At 44.3% G+C, this 16,826-nt stretch overlaps 1 protein-coding gene across 1 annotated transcript in view; it reads left to right on the top strand.

Moving 5' to 3' along the window:
* The first annotated feature begins 10,323 nt into the window (after nt 1-10,323).
* The window catches only part of LOC120936415 (alpha-1,4-N-acetylglucosaminyltransferase-like), a 142,208-nt gene continuing 135,705 nt past the window's right edge, over nt 10,324-16,826 (top strand). Inside the window, exon 1 of the mRNA XM_040348724.1 lies at nt 10,324-10,433. The gene's annotated coding sequence lies outside the window, so the exon portion shown is untranslated. The remainder of the gene's footprint in view (nt 10,434-16,826) is intronic.

Here is a 16,826-nt window from a genome sequence, read left to right on the forward strand (position 1 = left end):
CCTTCTCCGGATAGACAACAAGGTCGTGGTGGCCTACATTCGAAGACAGGGTGGTACCCGGAGTCGCACACTGTTGGAAGAAGTTCGTCCCATAGTGGAGTGGGCTCAGGTACACCTTCTGGACCTGAATGCAGTATATGTCCCGGCGGCGCAGAATGTGCTAGCCGACTATCTGAGCCGGGAATCGCTCTCGAACAACGAGTGGTCTCTGAACCACCGGGCATTCTCCCTCCTAACGAAGGCATGGGGCATCCCAGAGGTCGACTTGGCAGCAACACCAGCGAATGCCAAATGCCCGAGGTTCCTCTCCAGAGCTCCCTTTCGGTCAGCCGAGGGGACGGACTGCCTAGTACACCCGTGGGACTTCAACCTGGGGTACATCTTTCCCCCAACTCCTCTAATAGCGAGGTTCCTAGCCAGGCTCCGGAGGTCCTCAGTCACAGTAATCATGGTGGTGCCATTCTGGCCGAGGAGGCCGTGGTTCACGACCCTCTTGCAGCTCAACACCCGGCCTCCAATCCACCTGCCGCTCTCAGCAGATCTCCTATATCAAGGCCAGTTCCTCCATCCGGCCCCGGACAGACTGCACCTAACAGCATGGAGGTTGAGAGGATTAGGCTGAGAGAACAAGGTTGCTCCCAAGAGGTGATAGCGACACTGATGCAAGCCAGGAAAAATTCCACAAATACCACCTACACTAAGGTTTGGGAAATATTCATTCTGATGGCACAATTAAAAGGCTGGGATCCTGTCTCTCCAGCTCCATCCCAAATTCTGGAGTTCCTGCAGTCGGGCGTTGATAAGGGACTGAATTCAAGTACCCTCAAGGTACAGATATCCGCCCTGTCTGCCAAGACAGGCACTAGATGGGCTATTCACCCTCTGGTTATTCAATTCATGAGAGCTTGTCTGAAGATCAGACCCCCCAGAAGACCATCCTTTCCTACATGGGACCTTTCGGTGGTTCTAGAGGCCCTCTCCTTACCACCCTTTTTTTCGTTTGACTCCATTTCCCTGTGGGACTTGACTCTGAAATTATCCTTCCTCATCGCTATTTCTTCAGCCAGAAGGGTGTCAGAGATCCAGGCTCTGATGGCCAAGGAGCCCTATTTAGTCTTCCTATCCGACAGAGTGGTACTAAGGCCTTCAGACCGTTTCCTACCAAAGGTTGCTTCGGCCTTCCACTACAACCAGGATATCGTCCTTCCACATCTTACGGACAAGAACGGCGAACCTCACGCCTTGGACATTAAAACTACCATATCCAGCTACCTTTCGGCTACCACTCACCTTCGAAAGACAGAGGCTCTCCTGATCATTCCACACGGAGCCAGACGCGGCCAAGCAGCTACTTCTCGTACCATCGCCTCCTGGCTAGTCAAAACTATTGAGAAGGCCTACTCTGTTCAACATCTTGCAGTTCCGGAAGGCATCAGAGCGCACTCGACCAGGGCAGTGGCAACATCCTGGGCAGCATATTGTGGTGTCTCATCAGAATCCGTCTGCAGGGCAGCAACCTGGTCTTCCAGGCATACGTTTATATCCCACTATAGAGTGGACGCTGCTCTTTTGTCTACAGCCGACTTTGGTAGATCCATCATCAGGGCCAATTCTTCCGCTCACTAGGAAATAAATACTATTGCATTAAACCCTCCCGACTGGCGAGTTATTTCCCATTGTGTGCTGCCATGAATGCGTCAGGAAAACGGAAAATTGTATACTCACCTTTCCGTAATTTTCCTTTCCTGACGCATCTTCATGGCAGCACACAGATCCCACCCTGCTGTTTAATGATGATATATACAGAGAATGGTGCGGGGTGTTCCCTCTTCAAATTTATAGGTAACCAATCCTGTCAGGTTGTGGGGGCGGAGTCAAAAACCCATTGTGTGCTGCCATGAAGATGCGTCAGGAAAGGAAAATTGCTGAAAGGTGAGTATACAATTTTCCGTTTTGATGCTGAAGCTAAGTGAACTTTTCGTTTATAGTTTTCCTTGTGTGCTGAGAAAAGCCTTATTTTTTGTGGACCTATGAATAAAAGCCTTTTTATGTTCAGGTCGAACGGTTTGTGCACTTAATCCCACCGAGCTATAGCCCCCGAACGTTACAATATATATATATATATATATATATATATATATATACATATACACACATATACATACATACATACATACATACATACATACAGTTGTATTCAAAATTATTCAACCCCCACTGAAATTGATTGTTTTGCCCAGTTTGACACTGATTTTGATCATCCAGTCATCCTGCTTACAATTAAATCAAAGAGGCACGTGTAGGTCAGACAAATATAACATAACATTTATAATGAAATAACCACAAATGTCTTTTCTGTGCTCACATCATTATCAGTTTTATTCAACCCCCAATTGACATTCAATATTAGTACTTAGTACAACATCCTTTTACAGTTATAACAGCTTTTAAACTTGAAGCATAGCTTGACACAAGTGTCTTGCAGCGATCTACGGGTATCTTCGCCCATTCGTCATGGGCAAAAGCCTCCAGTTCAGTCACATTCTTAGGCTTGCGCACTGCAACTGCTTTCTTTAAGTCCCACCAGAGGTTCTCAATCGGATTTAAGTCTGGTGACTGCGATGGCCACTCCAAAATGTGGCCATCTCCAAAATGTTCCAGCCTTTAATCTGCAACCATGCTCTAGTGGACTTGGAGGTATGCTTGGGATCATTGTCCTGTTGAAAGGTCCAACGTCTCCCAAGCCTCAGGTTTGTGACGGACTGCATCACATTGTTATCCACTATCTCCTGGTACTGAAGAGAATTCATGGTACCTTGCACACGCTGAAGCTTCCTTGTACAGTAGGCAAGGTGTTCTTTTCATCATAGGCCTTGTTCTTCCTCCTCCAAACATAACGTTGATCCATGGGCCCAAACACTTCTAATTTTGTTTCATCAGTCCACAGAACACAATCCCAAAACTTCTGTGGTTTGTCCACATGATTTTTGCATACTGCAGTCGACTCTTCTTATTCTTTGGAGACAGCAAGGGGGTGCGCCTGGGAGTTCTGGCATGGAGGCCTTCATTACGCAGTATGCGCCGTATTGTCTGAGCAGAAACTTCAGTACCCACATCTGACAAATCTTTTGTCAGTTCCTCAGCAGTCACAAGGGGACTTTTCTCCACTCTACGCTTCAGGTAGCGCTCAGCAGTCAAAGTCAGCATCTTCTTTCTGCCACGACCAGGTAGCGTTTCAACAGTGCCCTTTGCCTTGAATTTGCGAATGATGCTTCCTATGGTGTCTCTTGGTATGTTTAACATCTTTGCAATCTTCTTATAGCCATTGCCCTTCCTGTGAAGAGTAATCACCTCTTCTCTTGTCTTCCCGGACCATTCTCTTGACTTCACCATGTTTGTAACCACACCAGTAAATGTCTAGAAGGAGCTGAGTATCACAGTCATTTTAAAGATGCCTGATTGGTGCTTATTAGGCTTTATTGCTGCTCCCTGACATCCACAGGTGTTTTCAATACCTGATTGAAAACACTTCAATGAACCTCTGTTCTTCAGAGTGGTAGTCTTTAAGGGGTTGAATAATTGTGTAAATGAAGAATTCACAAAATAAACATTTACTACTGTATTACAAAACCAATTGATGTCATATTAGTTGCATATGGTTCTTTAAGAAGTCCTTGTAGGATTTCATTCTGAATACAATTACAAATGTACACTAAATTCCCTACAACCCTTTACAGCATTGGGGGGTTGAATAATTTTGAACACAACTGTACATACATACATACAGGTAGTGCAGAATTATTAGGCAAGTTGTATTTTTCTTGTTCATGTTTCTTGTCATTAGTTTTTCTTCTTTTATACCCTTTCTTGCCAGCCACGCTGTGGAGTACTTGGACGCGTGTGATGGAGCATTGTCCTGCATGAAAATCATGTTTTTCTTGAAGGATGCAGACTTCTTCCTGTACCACTGCTTGAAGAAGGCGTCTTCCAGAAACTGGACGCACGGGAGTCGGGGGCGAGCGGGGGGGCGCGCTTGCGCCCCTAGTGGCGGCTGAAAGAGCCGACGTAGTATGACGTGCTCTCGCCAAGAGAGCCAGCTTGCCGACGTAGAATGGTGGTGCGCGGTCGGCAAACGGTTAATGCGAGCGCTTTGTGCCAACATGACCCTTGCACTTTTCTACTGGCCTCTAGAGAGGTCACCTGTGACACTGAATACCCTCTCTGTGTGGGGGAAATGTGGATTTTCTTAGAGCCCTTTCACACTGGAAACCCCTATAGCGGAGCGTTAAAATAGCGGTAAAACACCGCTATTTTACAGCGGTTTTACCGCGTTTTCAATTCATTTCAATGGAGAGGGGCATTTTGGAGCGTTTTAATAGCGCTATTTTTACTGCAAAAACGCACCAGTGTGAAAGGGCTCTTACAGCATACTCCTCTGCCTTTTTAAGCAGTTCCTGAATGTTATTTAAATAAAGTGCAGTGCTAGGACAATAGAGTGCAATTCATGCGAATAGCACAATGCATGTGATATGTGCAAAAACAATCATGTTTATTATAAAGTGCAATCTGTGCAATCATTTAAATATCAACAGTGTAAACATATCTAAATATTGAAATCTATAACATACACAGCATTTACATTGCATGTGAAAAATATTGTGCAAACAGAAAAAAGTTCATATGCAGCTAAATTTCATCAGAAAAAGTCATATGAAGGAAAGGTGCATTGGAAATGATGATCAAAAACTTGACAGTGTGATACCCATCACCACAAACAAAATAAAGGCTTACCGGAAAGCCAGCAACCCCCCCTTACTCAGGAAGGTCGCAAAACTCTTGGTTGGATCTATGATCCACTGAAAAGAAATCCAAAATTCTCTCTCCAGCAGCCTTGGACAGTATACACCAGGAGGTTCACAGCTGATCAGGGCGTGTTAATTAGGAAGTCTCAGAACAGAGTGTGTATAGAAACAAAAAAGACTCCACACTTGGAAGTGCAGTCATTGTAGATCCGAGGAGGACATGTAAGGAAAATAAAAAAACAGCATTTTAGCTTGCACATGATTAGATAATAAAATCAGCAGAGCTTCCCCTCATTTCAGATCTACCCCTCAGATATACAGTGACTGCACTTCCAAGTGCACTTTCAGTGCAATTTCAAGTGGATTTGCCTTTCGTAAATAACCCCCATTGTCTTGTCTCTTCTTTGAAGTTTAATATAAGTAGTGCACCTTGATCAGGTTGTAAAGTTAAAGCTGAGAGCATATCACAATCCAAACGATCCTTTAAAATTCAGACAGCGATCGCGCATGCGCAGTAGCGTGTGTACGTATCTGTCCCGCTGATCGTTTTGTCATAAATGACTTCATCAGGGGTACGTACACACGCCTAGACCAGTGTTTCTCAACTCCAGTCCTCAAGGCGCCCCAACAGGTCATGTTTTCAGTCTTTCCATTATTTTTCACAGGTGATTTGATCAGTTTCACTGTCCTAGTAATTACCACAGCCATTTCATGAAAACATGACCTGTTGGGGCGCCTTGAGGACTGGAGTTGAGAAACCCTGGCCTAGACCTGCGCTATAAATACTCCCGTTGGGAGACAAGGAAGCAATGCCAAAGGGTCAAATAAAATGACTTAAAAACATTAATTGGTGGACAGGACTCAGCCTGCCATAGGTGAAGTGAAGAAGTTGACCTGTGCCATCATTGGTAAAATAGAATGTCCATCATCCTAGATCAGTGTTTCTCAACTCCAGTCCTCGGGGCGCACCAACAGGTCTTGTTTTCAGGCTTTCCATTATTGTGCACAGGTGATTTTATCAGTTTCACTGCCTTAGTAATTACCACAGCAGTTTGATCTGAGGGAAATCCTGAAAACATGACCTGTTGGTGCGCCCCGAGGACTGGAGTTGAGAAACACTGTCCTAGATAAACGAATCATCCATTTCAATTGTAAACAGCACTACGAGAGGTTCTAAAATGCATAACGCCATCTTGTGGGTGATAATGATATACCTCAAATGAAAGTATTGAATTGGTGAAATTAATGGGCATGCTTCCTTATAATCCCAATAAACTATACAGAATATTCAGTTCATAAAATAAAATCAGTACATTTTAGGATGTTAAAAAATGTATTCATCTAGGACAGACCTGGGCAAACTACGGCCCGCGGGCCGTATACGGCCCGGCGGACCTTTTAATCCGGCCCCCGGGCGGAGTGCTAGTTACGGCAATGTAGTAGCTGGCGGCGCAGGGCGAATTACATTGCGCAACGTCTCCTGCATGATGGTCAGTGGCTGGGCCGGCCATCAGCTAGTGGGGGGGCGGGGCTACGGCTTGAGCCGTACGTGCAGACGCACACAGGGAGTTGACATCACGTCAGATGACGTCAGCTCCTTTCCGCGCGCCTGTGAGGAGCGATTGATGCGGCGTGGTGGATGTGACTGGCCCTCCTAGGACGGTGCAGGAAAACTTCACAGTCATCGTACTTTGGATCTGTTGTGATGGTGAGTGATGTTTTGTTGCTGTGCTCACAGACTGATGAATACCATCCATATTATATACTTCTCATATCTATTTTCTGTGGTGTCTGTCCCTTGTCATGCTTTGTGCACATTTTATCTCCTCTTTTTTGAGTTTCTGACATCAGCTGGTTTATGTAATTTTATCAAAAAATGCACTAATATATTGCAAACCATAGCTATGGTTTGCAATATATTGGTGCATTTTCTGCTAAAATTACATAAACCACCTGATGAAAATGGGGGAGATTTATCAAAACCCGTCCAGAGGAAACGTTGCTAAGTTGCCCATAGCAACCAATCAGATTGCTTCTTTCAGTTTTGAAAAGGCCTCTGAGAACTGAAAAAAGCAATCGGATTGGTTGCTATGGGCAACTCAGCAACGTTTCCTCTGGACGGGTTTTGATAAATCTCCCCCATTTTCTTTTCAACTGGTGACAGAAAGTTAGACAGATTTTTAAATTACTTCTATAAAAAATCTTGATCCTTCCAGTACTTTTTAGCCACTTTAGTGACTGCATACTACTGAGGAAATCCCTTTCTTTCTTGGTTTGTGTGATTTGTTTTCCACAGTGTTCTCTGCTGACACCTCATTTAGGAGCTGTCCACAGCACCAATGGTTTGCTGTGGAGATTTTCTCCTGCTCATGCAGTTCCTAAAATGGACAGAGGTGTCAGCAGAGAGCACTGTGGACAACGCATCACGCAAATCAAGAAAGAAAGGTATTTCCTCAGTAGTATACAGCCGCTAAAAAGTTCTGGAAGGATTAATAGAAGTAATTTACAAATCCGTCTAACTTTCTGTCACCAGTTGAAAATAAATATTTTCCAGTTGACTACCCCTTTAAGATTTGGAGTGTCTTTGCATTATGTCTTGAGAATGCTAAGAACCTCTTTCCAACAGTAAATGAAACTCAAAATGTGTTTGAGTGAACGTGATTGGAAATTTTCACTAATATGAGTCACAAATAGTGAAAAATGTTCATTGTTTTGGGAAATTTTGTTTAATAAATTAAAAACTTTTTCTTGTAAGGCAACCTCACTTTTTCATTGTTTAACTATAACAGGTACTCGTACCAGTTGTCCAACAATGATATTTACTGCTTTTTATAAAGAAATACAATTGATTTTATGCAGTATTGAGTTTAGCCTTTTGGCCCGGCCCTCCAAAATATTTTTAGTTTCTCATGTGGCTCCATCGAAAAAATAATTGCCCACCCCTGATCTAGGATGATGGACATTCTATTTCACCAATGAACGCACAGGTCAACTTTCTCACTTCACCTATGGTGGGCTGAGTCCTGTCTACCAATGAATGTTTTTAGGTCACTTTATTTGACCTATGGCAATGCTCCCTTGTCTAACAATGGGGGTATTTATAGCGCAGGTTTAGGCGGGTGTACGTACCTCAGATGACGTCCTTAATGACAAAACGATTGTCTGGACAGATACGTACACACGCTACTAAGCATGCACGATCACTGTCTGAATTTTAAAGATATCGTTTGGATTGTGATATGCTCTCAGCTTGAACTTTACAATCTGATGTAAGTGCACTACTTTTATTAAACTGCAAAGAAGAGTAAAAAATAACAGTACGTGGAGTCTTTTTTGTTTCTATATACACTCTGGTTCTGAGGGTTCCTAATTAACATGTCCTAATCAGCTGTGAACCTCCTGGTGTATACTATCCAAGGCTGCTGGAAAGAGAAGTTTGGATTTCTTTTCAGTGGATCATAGATCCAACCAAGTGCTTTGTGACCTCCCTGAGTAAGGGGGGTTGCTGGCTTTCCGATAAGCCTTGTTCCGCAAAAGGCAGCAGTAGACCATGCAGGGATGTGAGCGTTTGCCATTCACAGTGGTCTGAGGAGGCCTGTAATATTGCACAGTGCTCTGGACGGTGACTGTAATGCTCCACAGTGCTCCAGACAATGGTCTGAGCTGAGGAGGCCTGTAATGCTGCCCAGTGCTCTGGACGGTGGCTGTAATGCTATGTATTTGTTTTCTTTGGCGCACAAGCACAGAGGGATGGGGCACTTTTAAAAAAAAAAACGTATTTCTTTTTTTCTTTTTCTTTACACTGTCCTTTAAAACATAATTATTTCTGATCACTTTTATTGCTGTGACAGTAATAGGCAGTGACAGGTACTCTTTATGGTGGCATCTGGGGTCTAAAAGTCCCCAAACTGCTCCTCTGCACTTTAAAGTATTCGAAACGCCAAGATCTGCATTTTTAAATACTGTGAATTTTTTTTTAACTGGCGCCATTGGCTGCTGAGTAAACCGGAAGTGACCTTGTGACGTCACTTCTGGGTTACTACATCGGAGACCCGATCACAGCCGATTCTGACTTTTTTCAGCACTCTGGCCAGCCAGCGGATGTGAGGGCTGGTGGCATGGGTCTCCCGGTGGGACAGAAGACCAGGGCAGAGTGACGGAAGGCGGCAGGAGGGGGGAGGTCTCCTCCCAGTGCTTGTAATAACAACCAAGCGGCTGATTAGCCGCATCGGTTGTTACTACAAGAAAGCTGACAGTCGGCGCTAAAATACGGTACTGGTGTGATGATAATGATGTAAATGTATCTAATTTTGCGGCAAGTGGTTAAAGTGAATAATGCCTGAAGGTGCTCCTTGGATGTTGCACCACTCTATGTAGTCAGGCTGTGAAAAAGTCTCCCACATGTGGTATTGCCATACCAAGGAGGAGTAGCAGAATGTGTTTTTGGGTGTAGTTGCTAGTATGCCTATGCCGTGTGTGAAAAAAATAGCTGATTAATATGACATTTTTGTGGAAAAGAAAAGTCTTAATTTTGCAAAGAATTGTGGGAAGAAATTACAACTTCAAAAAACTTGCCATGCCTCTTACTAAATACCAAGGACGGTCAAAAAAAGGGGTAATTTGGGAGGGTATTTTTACGGTTTTGGCATGTAATGCCCGCGTACACACGGTCATTTTTCGTGATGAAATAAAACAACATTTTTAAAAACGTCATTTAAAATGACCGTGTGTGGGGAAAACTTTGTTTTATGTCTTCTAAAAAAAACGACAAAAAAAAAAATTCGAACATGCTTAAATTTTTTATGTCGTTTTTCAAAACGTTGTTTTTTGTGTCATTTTAAATGATAGTGTGTGGGTAAAACGACGTTTAAAACCACGTTTTTAAACCCCCGCATGCTCAGAAGCAAGTTATGACGCGAGCTTGAATGGCTGCCGACGTACGTGCTGAACGTAACCGCGCTCTGCTAGAGCATTTTGAAAAAACGATGGTGTGTAGGCAACGTCGTTTTTTAAAATGAAGTTTGAAAAACGTCGTTTTTTTTCATGAGAAAAAACGTTTTTTTTCAAGACAAAAAACGACTGTGTGTACGTGGCATTCGGGCCTTAGGAAGTGAAATAGGCAGTCAGTACATCAGGTGTGATCAATTTTCAGTGATTGGCACCATAGCTTGTAGACTCTATAACTTTTACACAGAATAAATAATATACACTGATTTGGGTTATTTTTTACCAAAGAAATGTAGCAGTATAAATTTTGGTCAAAATTTGGTCGATAAATTATTATTGGATTTTATGGCTAGTTTATTACAACTCGAGCTACAAAACCTGAGCTGTTTTGTTGAATAGTATTTGATTGGTGAAAAGTTATATGTGAATTTTGAAAAGTTATTTATATTGTAACTTATTTATTAATTAAACCAATAAATAAAGTGTCTATTGTTTTAAGTGGATTTTTTTTTTATGTCTGGAATAACCTGTTTGCTATTTCCTGAGACTGTCCTGGCAGTTGAATACAAAGACAGGTGACTCATGGCTCAGTTCCCTCAACAGGTACAGAACATCACATTTAGTAACTCAGAGTGGATGCATATGGTACACAGATAGTTCATGTGCTGTGTTCTCTCCTGCATGGTATGTACATTTATCTTTTTTTTTTTTTTTTATTCATTTTGTTCTTTGTTTTATATGCCACAGATACACATCCTATTTTATTAAAGATATGAAATTGCATAATACAGAAGTAATGCAAATAGTCACATCAAATACTATTGTATTTTTATTTTTTTGTACAATGTATTTTAAATATTAATTTGTTAAATACTCACATTTCAGTAATTTTTGTATTTTTTTTTGTCAGTTTTCTTTGTATTTTTTTTTTTATAAAAAAATAACATATATACAGTTTAAACACAATTTAAATGTATATACGTTCTGCTGTTAAATTGCAATTAGTAGTTAACCATACACAAAGATTATGGGAAGCTTAATCTATATTCTGTGTTTTACTGCTGACTATTAGGTATTGCTCTTTGTTGATGTCTGAGGTTGTCCTTGTGTCCATTTCATCTAGTCTTTTGACCACTACTGACATACCCCCAACTGCCAGCACTGAAACAAAACTGTTTGGGTTATGGGCAATACATGGTTTGAGAATACCAATGCATTTTTGCAGAAAAGTAGCAGTTCTTTGGGATGCAAGCAATAAATAATACTAGCACAAACAATAGTTCATAAACATCACTCAGCACATTGGGGCCCACCACCCCTCTTAACCCAGCTACTCGGCCATGGAAGAGAGCTGCTTTTGAGTCTTCTACATTTTAAACCTAGTCCTTCTTCAGGGAAGATGCAGTATGTCCTATGCAAGCTATAGCCAAATGCCCACATTTGGAGAAGGTGAGTGGCACCTGTGAGTGCTAGGCAATGACTAGTGTGACAAAGCAGAGCAATATCAAGTAATGGTAGCAACATTGCTGAAAAGCTTTTGATGCTGGGGTTTGACAAATCCCCCAAAGAATGTATGCCTCTACATTCAAAACACATATACAAAAGATTGGGGATGCCCATTTCATAAGCTTTTCAGCAATTTTGCTACCATTACTTGATATTGCTCTGCTTTGTCACACCGCCCATTGCCTAGCAATCAAAGGTGCCACTCACCTTCATCAAATGTTGGCATATGGCTGGAGCTTGCATAGGGCATGCTGAAGATAAATGTTTACTATGTAAATATTAACTGTCACTGCATGCACCAGCACCTCGGTGCTTAGCAAACTAAACTACTATTGCATAAAAAAGTTTGCTGTCAAATACTTCTGATAGAAGCAGTCTGGCATGCACTCCCTTAACCACTTGCTTACTGGGCACATAAACCCCCTTCGTGCCCAGGCGAAATTTCAGCTTCCGGCACTGTGTCGCTTTAACTGACATTTGCGCGGTCGTGCGACGTGGCTCCCAAACAAAATTGACGTCCTTTTTCCCCCACAAATAGAGCTTTATTTTGGTGGTATTTGATCACCTCTGCAGTTTTTATTTTTTGCACTATAAACAAAAAAAGAGCGATAATTTAAAAAAATATATATATTTTTTTTACTTGTTGCTATAATAAATATCCCAATATTTTTTTTTTTTTTTAAATATTTCTTTTTCGACTTATTTTTGTAAAAAAAAAAACGCAATAAGCGACTGGTTTGAGCAAAAGTTATAGCGCCTACAAAAATGGGGGATAGATTTATGATTTTTTTTTTTTACTTGTAATGGCGGCGATTTGCGATTTTTTTTTTTGTCAGGCCTGCAATATTGCGGCGGACGTATCGGACACTTTTGACACAATTTTTGCGACCATTCATATTTATACAGTGATCAGTGCTATAAAAAAGCACTAATTACTGTATAAATGTGACTGGCAGTGAAGGGGTTAACACTAGGGGGTGAGGAAGGGGTTAAATGTATTCCCTCATTGTGTTCTTACTGTGTGGCGGGAGGGGACTGACTGGGGGAGGTGACCGATGCTGTGTCCCTATGTAAAAGGACACAGATCGGTCTCCTCTCTCCCTGACAGCACGTGGAGCTCTGTGTTTACACACAGAGCTCCACGTCCTGCTGTGTTACCGACGATCGCGGGTGTCTGGCGGACATCGCGCCCGCCAGGCACTCGCATCGGCTCCCGAGCGATGCGCCGGGCACGTTGTTTCCCCGCTGCGCGCCCCAAGCGGCGCGCACAGGGAACAACAACAACAGGACGTCCAGGGACGTCCACCCGGCACTTGAGAGCCGCGCTGTGGACGTCTTTCGACCATAGCGCGGATCTCAAGTGGTTAAACAATTTAATGAACTCACAAATTTATAACTACCAAAAAATGTTGTAAATTTTTTTTAAGCCTAGGTAAAAAAAAAAAAATAGAACGACATAGATAAACCACTGCATATGAATACAAATGTAATTACAATGTAACGAGCAGATCCAGGCTTGGGGATAAACCATTCAAATACAGCAAAATACAGCAAAATGGAGCAAGCTGGTCAGTAATTTGAGCTGGGAATTTTCTTCGGTTTTGTTTGACATGCGTTGCCCATCCTCGTGCTCCGTGCTGCAATGGCCAGTTATAGGTGGGGCAGTGGCCATTTGTTTGCAACGTTTGGAATACCGGTGAGGCACCTTTGTGCTATTGTGCTATATACTGCGTGTCCAGTGCGCCCCTGTGCCTTTAACCACTTGCCGCCCGCCAATGACAGATTGACGTCGGCAAAGTGGTTTCAATATCTTGAGTGGACGTCATATGATGTCCTCAGGATATTGAGCCACTGCGCGCCCCCGGGGGCGCTCATCGCGGCGATCGTTGTTGCAGGGTGTCATTCTGACACCCCGCAACACTGATCTAGGTAAAGAGTCTCTCACGGAGACTCTTTACCACGTGATCAGCTGATCACAATGTAAACAGGAAAAGCCGGTGTAACGGTCACCACCGTTTACGACCTTCCATCCCAGTCACGACAGCTTATCTTACACACAGACAAACCAGCAGGCCTCCCATTTCCCAGAATAACGAGATTTGCTCCGTGTTCTCTGGTTTCAAATGAAGACAATTTTAATGGTTTCTTCTCAGTCTTATATACAGTACAACCATGTGACAGTATTCAAAGGGACAATGAGATTTCCACCCCCCTAATCACACACTAAGGCTAATTACTTAAACATTCTTTAATCAACAACAAAACACCTTCACCCACTCCGTCTCCGCACACAGCTTGACACCTCTGAGCATCAATAGGCTAGGCTCTAGACAGTGTTATCACACGTAAGCAGTATTTAGTATGCATAATTAGAGTTCTGGGAGCAGACCTGGGATTAACACCTGTCCGTTACAACACCTTTACACAAGGACAATGGAATGTCTTCCAAGCCCTGATGCAATTAGCATGTCACTAGAAATGAGTCACTATTGACTGGTTTGGCCCACATCTTGCAATCTCTCAAGATCCTGCAATATGAATTATTATTGATGTCCTATCTCATGTAATACATGAATTATGATTCCCTTGCCACCCCATGCCCAAAAGGCACAGGGTAGACTCAGACCCAAGAGTTATCAGTGACGCTGACACAGGAGTATCCCCCATCCTCACAAAGTCTCTGGATGTCCCGGGTCATTCCGTTACATCTCTCCCCTTTCGGTGGGAGACTGACACAGGAGGAGACCCCGAACGGGTTGACTCCGAAGTCAGTCAGTAGATCCAGTCCTCCAATGCTGGTATCCATACCGTACCCCAAATAAATGGCTCCAAACAGAGCATTACTCACCCAGCCAACCTCTGTCTCTCTCAGAGAATCTGCCTGCCGCTGGGGAGAGGCCTGGACTGGCCCTTCTCCCTGGAGTCCTTTCAGCCGCTGGAGAGAAGACAGGGTGACTGGGCTCAGTTCCTCATGCTGCTGGAGATCTGGGCCAACTGGCCACCATTCCTGGGGTATACCAGTGGAGACTGAAGTCCCATCCACTGGTCCAGGAACTCCCTCTCCTGCTAGGTGAGAGCAGAGGCTTGTGGCACTCTGCTCTGTTGCCAGCTCTTCTGCTGGGTCGCTTTGAGTGGAGACCACAGTCCCATCCACTGCCCCAGGAACTCCCTCTCCTGCTAGGTGAGAGCAGAGACTTGTGGCACTCTGCTCCGTTGCCAGCCCTTCTGCTGGGTCGCTTTGAGGGGAGACCACAGTCCCATCCCCCGATGTCAGCTCAAGCTGCAGTTGTGTGCCGCAGCCAGTCGCATCCTGCCCTGCTGCCAGGGATTCAGCTGGGGGTAAATGCTTTACCACCACAGCTTGTTGCTGGGGAGAGGGGCCAATTGCCCCGGCTCCCTGGAACTCCACTTCCATGGTGACTGGTCTCTGTACCTCTCCCCTCTCTTCATTTGGTGCTGCTATGACTTCTGCTGCTGCAGCACCTCTTTGCTCTAGCCAAGTGGCATCCACAGCCGCTATAACCCGGTCTATGATCTACGGTGGAGGATTAGGTCCATACTGTGCCAGTCCACGTCTAACAGCCCGGTCCCAAAACTCTTCATCGGGTGTCCTGTCTGTTACGCTGGGCCTCTCAGCTCTATCCATTTCGAAAAGTTGTGCGAAAATGTCCCTTCTCTTACGGTTGCTGGCCGATCTGCCCCGGCTCTCCAGTAAGTCCGTGAGAGAAGAGAGCTTCAGCCGTTCATACAGCGTCTCCATCGTCCTGTGTCCTTGTAGCCGTCCTTTAAGGGATGGAATTATCCCACTGCTGCCACCACTGTAACGGTCACCACCGTTTACGACCTTCCATCCCGTCACGACAGCTTATCTGACACACAGACAAACCAGCAGGCCTCCCATTTCCCAGAATAACGAGATTTGCTCCGTGTTCTCTGGTTTCAAATGAAGACAATTTTAATGGTTTCTTCTCAGTCTTATATACAGTACAACCATGTGACAGTATTCAAAGGGACAATGAGATTTCCACCCCCCTAATCACACACTAAGGCTAATTACTTAAACATTCTTTAATCAACAACAAAACACCTTCACCCACTCCGTCTCCGCACACAGCTTGACACCTCTGAGCATCAATAGGCTAGGCTCTAGACAGTGTTATCACACGTAAGCAGTATTTAGTATGCATAATTAGAGTTCTGGGAGCAGACCTGGGATTAACACCTGGCCGTTACAACACCTTTACACAAGGACAATGGAATGTCTTCCAAGCCCTGATGCAATTAGCATGTCACTAGAAATGAGTCACTATTGACTGGTTTGGCCCACATCTTGCAATCTCTCAAGATCCTGCAATATGAATTATTATTGATGTCCTATCTCATGTAATACATGAATTATGATTCCCTTCCCACCCCATGCCCAAAAGGCACAGGGTGGACTCAGACCCAAGAGTTATCAGTGACGCTGACACAGGAGTATCCCCCATCCTCACAAAGTCTCTGGATGTCCCGGGTCATTCCGTTACAGCCGGTAATCGGCTTTTCCTCACTCGCGTCTGTCAGATGCGAGTAGAGGAGAGCCGATCGGCTGCTCCTCTGACAGGGGGGGTTTGCACAGCCCCCCTGAGGATGCCCACTGAACCACCAGGGATGCCACTAGACCGCCAGGGTTACAAAACCAAAACACAGGTTTGCCATCCTAGACCACCAGGGATGACAATGTCACAAATAATGGATGCCAATCAGTGCCCGCAATGGATGCCAATCAGTGCCCACAATGGGCATCACTGATTGGCAGGCATTGTCATTGACATACAATAGTGCCACCTATCAGTTCCAATCCATACCACCTATCAGTGCCCATCCATGCCGCCTAACCGTGCCCATCCGTGTCGCCCATCCGTGCCGTCTATCCGTGCCGCTTATCAGTGCCCATCAGTGCCGCATATTAGTGCCCATCATCAGTGCCACCACATCAGTGCCGCCTTATCAGTGCCTGTCAGTGCAGTACCATCAGTGCCCATCAGTGAAGGAGAAAACGTACTTATTTACAATGTTTTATAACAGAAACCAAAAAAAAACATGTTTTTTTTTCAAAATTTTCGGTCTTTGTTTTTTTTGCAGAAAATAAAAATCCCAGAGGTGATCAAATACCACCAAAAGAAAGCTCTATTTGTGGGTACAAAATGATAAAAAATTAGTTTGGGTACAGTGTAGCATGACCGCGCAATTGTCATTCAAAGTGCAACAGCACTGAAAGCTAAAAATTGGTCTGGGCGGGAAGGTGTATAAGTGCCCTGTATGGAAGTGGTTAAGAAGGGATGGGCTCCCTCTAGGCCAGTGGTTCTCAACCTGGGGGTTGGGACCCCCTCGGGGGTCAAATGTTGATTTTCCAGGGGTCACCGAATCCTGGGCTGTTCCTGAAGTCCGCACTGCTATCCCAGACTTTTTGCGACCGCCCAGCAGGGCTTTCCCTTGAGCCTGTGGCCGCCCACTCAGCCTCTTTGCAGCCACACATTCAGTTCATGGCATGGCCCTATGCCCTGATTTCGACATAGGTGTCACTGCTGC

This window comes from Rana temporaria, chromosome 4 (assembly GCF_905171775.1).
Source record: "Rana temporaria chromosome 4, aRanTem1.1, whole genome shotgun sequence".
NCBI classification, from domain to species: Eukaryota; Metazoa; Chordata; class Amphibia; order Anura; family Ranidae; genus Rana; species Rana temporaria.